Raw genomic sequence first — 7,901 nt, 5'->3', positions numbered from 1 at the left:
TTTAGAGAGTCGTTATGCTGAGACCTCCACTTTTTAGAGCTTCTCTATTAGGACTGAGTGTTGTTAGGCTTCCTCTCATTTAGGGAAGTCATTCTGCTGAAGCCTCCACTCTCCAGAGCTCCGCTTAGGCAGTAATATGAGTTCGTAGGCTCTTTCTTTTTAAGCCTCACTAACTGCCTCTGGCGTTGAGTGCAGTCAGGTCTCCTCTCGTTTTAGAGAGTCGTTATGCTGAGACCTCCACTCTTAAGAGCCCCCTACCAGGGTTGAGCGTTGTTAGGTTTCCTCTCGTTTAAGAGAGTCATCCTGCTGAAGCCTCCGCTCTCCAGAGCTCCACTTAGGCAGTAATATGAGTTCGTAGGCTCTTTCTTTTTGAGCCTTACTAACTGCCTCTGGGGCTGGGTGTAGCTAGGTCTCCTCTCGGTTTAGAGAGTCGTTATGCGGGGACCTCCGTTCTTAAGAGCTCCTAAACTAGGATTGAGTGTTGTTAGGCTTCCTCTCGTTTAAGAAAGTCATTCTGCTGAAGCCTCTGCTCTCCAGAGCTCCGCTTAGGCAGTACCATTACTTTGTAGGTTCTTTCTTTTTGAGCCTCACTAACTGCCTCAGGCACTGAGTGTAGTCAGGTCTCCTCTCATTTTAGAGAGTCGTTATGCTGAGACCTCCGCTCTTAAGAGCTCCTAAACTAGGATTGAGTGTTGTTAGGCTTCCTCTCATTTAAGAGAGTCATTCTGCTGAAGCCTCCGCTCTCCAGAGCTCCGCTTAGGCAGTACCATTGGTATGTAGGATCCTTTTTTGTGAGCCTCGTTAACTGTCTCTAGCGTGGAGTGTAGTCAGGTCTCCTCTCGTTCTAGAGAGTCGTCATGCTGAGGGAGCTCCTAAACTAGGATTGAGTGTTGTTAGGTTTCCTCTCGTTAAGAGTCATTCTGCTGAAGCCTCTGCTCTCCAGAGCTCCGCTTAGACAGTACTATTGGTATGTAGGCTCCTTTTTGTGTGCCTCGCTAACTGTCTCTAGCGTTGAGTGTAGTCAGGTCTCCTCTCGTTCTAGAGAATCGTCATGCTGAGACCTCCACTCTAGAGTTCCAGACTCTGGTGGGTGAGCTAGTCTATGACGTTTGGCGAGCTTGAGCCTGCCTGTAAAGCCTAGCGTTCGCTGGCAGGGATGTTGTTCCTTGAGTCATGACCTGGGGAACGTAGTTACATGGGCACTCATCCCTCAGCATGGCGGCGTTGGTATTTCGTTCCCCTAGCGCCCTCTAGAGGATGCAGCATAGAGTTCCCTTTCGAAAGGGAACGTCTCAGGTTACGCATGTAACCATGGTTCCCTGAGAATAGGGAACGAGACGCTGCGTCACTGTGCCATGCTTCGGGCATTTCTGGCGGTGTCTCCTTCAGACAAAGAAGTGGATGACGTATTCCGCAGGTGTTCTTTTATACCCGCAGTCGCTTTATTGTTTACGTCATAGGCTGCCGCCTGCCAATGTCACGTTCATTGTCGTTTTTTCATTCATGCTTCAGACACCGGTCACGTTGAAGACGTTCCCCTAGCGCCCTCTAGAGGACGCAGCATAGAGTTCCCTTTTCTCAGGGAACCATGGTTACATGCGTAACCTGAGACGGTTTTGTGGTTTGATTAAAATTTTTACATTGTCCTATTTAATGAATTGTGGAAATGAATGTGAGGAGACAACTATGCTGCATATAATAATAAAAAAAATCTCAGCAGTCCTGTACTTCTAAAACAGAGATAGCAGCAAATCTACCTCAATTACTTCTTGCTACTGTCCCTTAGGAACTGAATTCACTCCAGAAGGAGGAGGGATAGTCCTTCTTGTGTACTCTCCTCTGCTAAAGTCACGTCCTTGGGCTGATTTCGACCTTTATTTGACAGCTTTGAGAATCAGAGTCTCCAACAAAGAGATGAAGGGACCCACAGTCCGGAGACTTCACAGGTGTTTGAAGAATGTTATCAGATAAACCCTCAAACAGATGGGATAAAGGGCCCTGGGACCCAGGTGTCAGTGTGCACTGATTGGTGTGAACCTCAAAAGACATACATGGACATTAGGTGGCTAGTCCCACAGCTAAAATTTGCAGAACACTGTCGTATGTTTATTTATTTGTAAATACTATTGTTATCAGAGTCCCAAATTAAAACCCTAAAACCTTCTATGGTCTATTGTCTATTTAGATAGATTTTATGATTTTTTAAAATTACTTTCTTTAGTATTTGAACATAAATACATTGCTTATTTAATTAAAATAAAAACATTATTTGATGTAGTGGGAGCCCTTAATTTGAATTTAGGCAGACCAGGCTTTAATTCTGCTGCTATGATATAGAATAATTGATTTACCTGCTGTGCCAGACCAATTAAATGATGTCATTTGTTTGAGCACTTCAGTCAAATTAAAGATGAGCAGCGGGTAATTTCATCTAAAAATAATCATACTAACTCATACTCTTCAACACTATTGAGACTGGTGCTATGGTAGATATAAACACATTTTCATCCTATTCTTACTTATTTCCTCTCTGTTAATCCTTAAACAGAGCTGTTGATGGCCAAAAGCAAAAACATAATGTAATCAGCAAGAATTAATACACTGTCTCTTAAAAATCATCTAGTAATACATTTTCAAGAGGAGTCACTTAGATAAACATTTAAAAATTACAGAAGCATTTGCAATGGCTTTAAGAAACACAATCAGACTTATCAGAGCCCCTATTCAACTTAGTTTACAGGCTTGTTGTGATATTCAGTCTAATATCCAAACTCAGTATAAGCACCCCTTTTTTTATTAGGACAAATTAATAAAATGATTAACAAACAAATGCGTTGTGTGTGATTGGTTCAGCTACATAACTACACATTCTCCAAATAATTTCTGCCCACTCTATCACACAGCCACAAGGAATGTTACACGCATTTTCAGCCTCTTCTAGTAAATCCCATTCTTATGAATACATGAAACAAGGATTTAAATGAGACATTTACCTTTTGTATTACCAAAAAAAAAAAAAAGATCATAAGGCTGCTTCCTGCAGAGTCAAATTACATGCAAATCCTTAAGTCTCTGATTTGAGCTACATTGTCATGTTTGAAAAATTTTCAGTTTTCTCAGAATGTTGGTGACTGAGATACAATATGCAATACAATATGCAGCAATATTAGAAGTAGTTGTTCTTCTTAGTCATCATTTCATATGCAGATGAGGGTCGTATATGAGGAGAAATTCGAAGATTAAAATAAAGTAACAGTTTGTATTCAACTACACTTTGATTAGCAGCAATACGTTTCACAGACTATGAAGGACACTGTAAAAACTTCAGAAGTGCAGTACACTCAATAAACATTGAAGACAGTGTCCTAATTAAATTTGTAACAGCAGCGCTGGATTCAAATGGCCATCAGCATCACTAACTGGAAAGGATTAGCAGATTAACCCACCCATTAAACAAAGAAACTGCACCCACCTGTGATCCTTCGATCAAATTAGACACACTTTAAAAACCATTAAATATTCTCAGAATTCTTGATTAGTCCCCCATTTGTTGCTGAAAATGCTAAAAGGCCATGTTTTGTTCTTTACATATGGTGACTTTTTTCTGTGAATTTTATGAGAGAAAACACTGAAAAATGTGCCGTTATTATTTTTCTTAAAACAGTCACTTTGCCTTTGCTTTTAATACCAAAAATAAAGTGGTATTATAGTATATTCTTTACTGAAACAAGAAACAATGTTTGAACAATTCATTATTATAAAAAACAAAACAAATGGATATAAAGCATCTGTAAATCTGTACGTTTTCATTTGTAAATGCACCAGTGTGAAGTAATCGTATGTGAAATATCACTGAATAGTTTTCACTGTATAAATTGACAGATTTATGCTTATTAAACCTACTAAAATTATTCAGTCAAAAGCAGCGAGTGCTTTTTCTCTTTTTTGTTGTTTGAATAACATTAAAGACACAGACAGCTACCAGTTTAGGCTGTTGTCACTTTAAGAATTAATGCATGGATCCAGAAGACATAAACAACTGAGCTTAAGTGAATACTCGCCAAGCTGGTCATATTTTTGTGTATATTTGACTGCTTAGGCATGCACCCAAAGCCGAAGTATGCTTTGATTGTTTGTGTTCTGCTCGAGAAGGACCAGCATGCAGAACGGGGCGAGGCTACAGGCGTCACTCCGTCCCATACCTACTCTGATTGGCTTGGTCGTCTGTCACAGGCATACATAATAGGAAATGTGTTCGGAGTTGTCTTCACTATAATGCACAGACAATACAACATTAGCCTATGTCGAATTCACAAATGAACCATTCAATTTTTTTTTTTTTGGAACCAGTTGTTCAAAAAGAAAAAATTCAAAAGATTCACTTGCAAAGTGCACATTACTATTGGAGAAGATCTTGATTTCTTTAATTTAAAATAACAAGGAACAGCATTTTTTCCTGGAATGAAGTAGAGGAACGAGTCTGATATTATGCTTTGCAATGTAATGAAGAAAAAGAAAGCTTCATAAAAACTAAATTAACACACCAGACACATTAGCCTATTGCAGTGTCATTTAGTTATTATACAACTGCACCCAACATGGCTTATAAAAACCAATAACAACTTCTGTAACCATAAGTGTCTTGCTTTTATTTAAATGAAAAACGTCACTGATACATCTTTTTCATTTCCTTTCTCATACTATGGTGATATGAAGTAATCACATTTCACGAACCATTTAATTCATAATTCATTTCTTTATCTGAAGACCTGACCCTCCTGCTGAGGACGATCAACTAATACATTTTTGTTTAAAGGTGCCATAGAATGCATTGATACAATATTTAAAATTGTTCTCTGATATCTACATAGAGGGTATGTGGCTTAGGTAAGGGCAAAAAATCTCCAGAAACGGTTTTACATGTCCATTTACAACCCTAGGATTTGTCCCTAGAATTAAATGGTCTGTTTTTACCTTATTTGGAAGGGTCATGAATAATAATGTTGAGCTCTGCTCTGATTGGCTGTTTCACAGTGCGGCTCATTTCAGTTGGTAAGTGAAATCTTATGTACTGTAATGTAACAGGCTACTGCTAGCAAGCAGCTAACCATGTCCCTTTAGTGGCTCGCGTTATTTTATTAGAACGCGCGTTATTTGTTTTCTGTGCCTTTCTGAATACAGACACCAACCCATCCCTGCACATCCCGGAACATAACATTTATTTCCATGATCTGCCATTTTCGCTATTATCCTCGCTTGTTTCTTCACAATACCTGCAGAACTTCTGATGATTCGGCTGTGCAGGTTCGGCTGGCGGCTGGCATAGAACATGGGCGGGTATATGCAAATGTTGAGGGCATAACTATTAGTGATCCCGACTGTAATGTCACAATCGGTGTTATGTTCTGATTCGCTTATTTTTCAGTGGTCTTTTGCATGTACGAGATTTACATAAGAAGGAGGAAACAATGGTGTTTGAGGCTCACGGTATGTCATTAACATGTACAGAACTGTTATTATTCAACTATGCCAAGGTAAATACAGTTTTCCATTCTATGGCACCTTTAAATGTTGTGGGGTTGTTCTTGGGTTATCCTAAAGACCAGCTTAATTTAGCAAAACAATCATTTCAGGGACATTGTGATATACAGGCTAATGTTTTCTGTGCATTATAATGAAGGCTTTGTGAAACTGCACAGCTTTTCCAATTGAATTATTTGACATAAAAAGTAGCAATTAACTGCATTACAACTTCTTTGTCAAGGATAAAATAATAAAGTTGCATTAACTTATTTCCATTGTGGTCCTTGATTTTAGAAAATCCTTCTCATGACGATGGTTTCAGATAGATTTGAACAACATATATTCCATCCTACAATGACTACGAACACATTTCCTATCATGTATAACTATGAAAGAAGATTGAGCCAATCAGAGTAGGTATTGGGTGGAGTGACAAGTGCAGTCCCACCCCAGGTGCAACCCTGTCTCGTTCTGCAGGCTGCAACCAGGTGTACTTGTTCCGCCCCTTCCTGGAGCATGCACAGAAAGCCACATACTTGTTTGCCACTTAATGCGCTTTTAATAACTTTTTTTCCCCAAACACATCCAGGGCCATAGCTGGGGTATGTGGGGCCCTGGTGCAGGTTGTAGCTGTGGGCCCTGCTTGAACAGACACCAATACATATCTATAATTATTTCAACACACAACAACCACAATCAAATCCCTAGAAGCTTGTGAATAGTTTTGTAGTGGCTGCATACAAGTTCTGCTAATTCACAAGCCAGTAGTTATACGGGCAAAGGTAATGCTATGTGTGCAATGCGATTATTTTATTGAGTGATAGGCAGTGGGTTTAATCAGTGACATTACTAATAGATTTGCTATCAGGCACCTTCTTGTCACCTCCTCAACCTGCTTTACTTAGAAAAGGTGAAAAAATGTATTGCATTTTTCTCCCTGAACAATGATGTCAGTTACTATGGCAATTCTCAATGCAGCAGTTCAAAATGTTGCCATTGTAGGTCTTTCCAACAAAGGCAACATTCTTCACAATCACAACAGAAAATCAAAACACTGCCTTAAACTCAATAGCAGAAAGACAAACAATCCTCTTAATAAGGCATCTAAACAAAACAGTTACCCAGAATGCAACACAGAGTAATGTCAGCTTCACATATAGAAACTGTTGGCGATATTGGCAAGATAATGGCAACCAAGTCCACTGAGGGCGAGTTGAATTAAACCCATGTGCAGTTTATTTAAAGCAACATAAATAAAACAAACAACCAAACCAGACAGTAACTTGACATACTGTAACTTGGCACAGACTTGAACTTAAAATTTTGAAACACTCACCAACAGCAGGTACAATTAACAAAGCTAGACAAGAGACAATAGGAACATTAGGGCTATATATACTCAGGGCTCTACAGTGCGACCATTTCAGTCGCATTTGCTATGAAATAATATTTAGGAGCACCTGTGCGACTGACCCGATCAGCATATTTGTGTTTGCGCTGAGGGAGCTTCAAAGGTTCTAACGTACTTACGTGTTTCTGCAGCGTTGAGTAATGTATCACAGAAGTATCCTCTCATTATAACAAAGTGTTGACAGGGTGGAAATAAGATATTCATTGTGCAGTGTAGGGAGCTTCGTCGATTATAATGGAGTTTTGTGAGATCGCGATTAACTAAGATGAGTTACAGTTTTAATGATTATTAAGGGAGTTTGCAAATGTGATATTGATTTAATACAACAGTTCATTAAACAAGAAGTTAATATTAAGTGACTTATATTGTCTGACAACAACACAATTGCCTTATTTTGCTCTATTTCATCAACGAAAATAGTTTCAAACAAAGTAACAGCTGAGCCGCTGCGCATCTCCATTCAAACACAGCGGTGTCTCGTTTATGAATGAACTGCGTTTTTAAACGAATCTAGTGAGTCAATGATTCAATTATCCATTCATAAAGACAGTCACGTACTTCGTTCCTGAATGAATCAGCCATTCGAACGAATCAATTGAATGAATGATTCAATGATAAAATCAGTGACTTGCCGCCACCTGTTGGCAGTTGTAGTTTAATTTTTAAAATATATTTTCTGTTATTTAAATCATTTAATATTTCTACATTCAAAATTTTATATTTAAAACATTAACCTCAACATGAATTTATGAATTTAATTGCACTCATGCGACCTCTGAGCCTCATTAAACATCTGAAAATACACCTACAAGCCACTTGTGTGTTCTTCTGTGCCAACTCTGTAGCACAAATTTTTTTTTTTCTTAAATACTGATTTCATTTTATTGGTAACTTATTCTTATTCTACTTCTTATTCTACTTGTTTTTATTCTGTTGTTTTAATTAGAAATGTTAAAAAGCTTATAAA

The 7,901-nt window shown here is 38.6% G+C and overlaps 1 protein-coding gene across 1 annotated transcript in view; it reads right to left on the bottom strand.

Moving 5' to 3' along the window:
* The window catches only part of LOC107738910 (A disintegrin and metalloproteinase with thrombospondin motifs 7-like), a gene marked incomplete at its 5' end in the record, with an annotated part of 69,196 nt that overhangs the window by 21,005 nt on the left and 40,290 nt on the right, over positions 1 to 7,901 (bottom strand). The gene's annotated exons all lie outside the window — the stretch shown is intronic.

This window comes from Sinocyclocheilus rhinocerous, unplaced genomic scaffold (genome assembly GCF_001515625.1).
Source record: "Sinocyclocheilus rhinocerous isolate Xijiao unplaced genomic scaffold, SAMN03320098_v1.1 scaffold1396, whole genome shotgun sequence".
NCBI classification, from domain to species: Eukaryota; Metazoa; Chordata; class Actinopteri; order Cypriniformes; family Cyprinidae; genus Sinocyclocheilus; species Sinocyclocheilus rhinocerous.
Note: the sequence above shows the minus strand (reverse complement) of the source record. Positions and strands in the feature narration are given on the sequence as shown.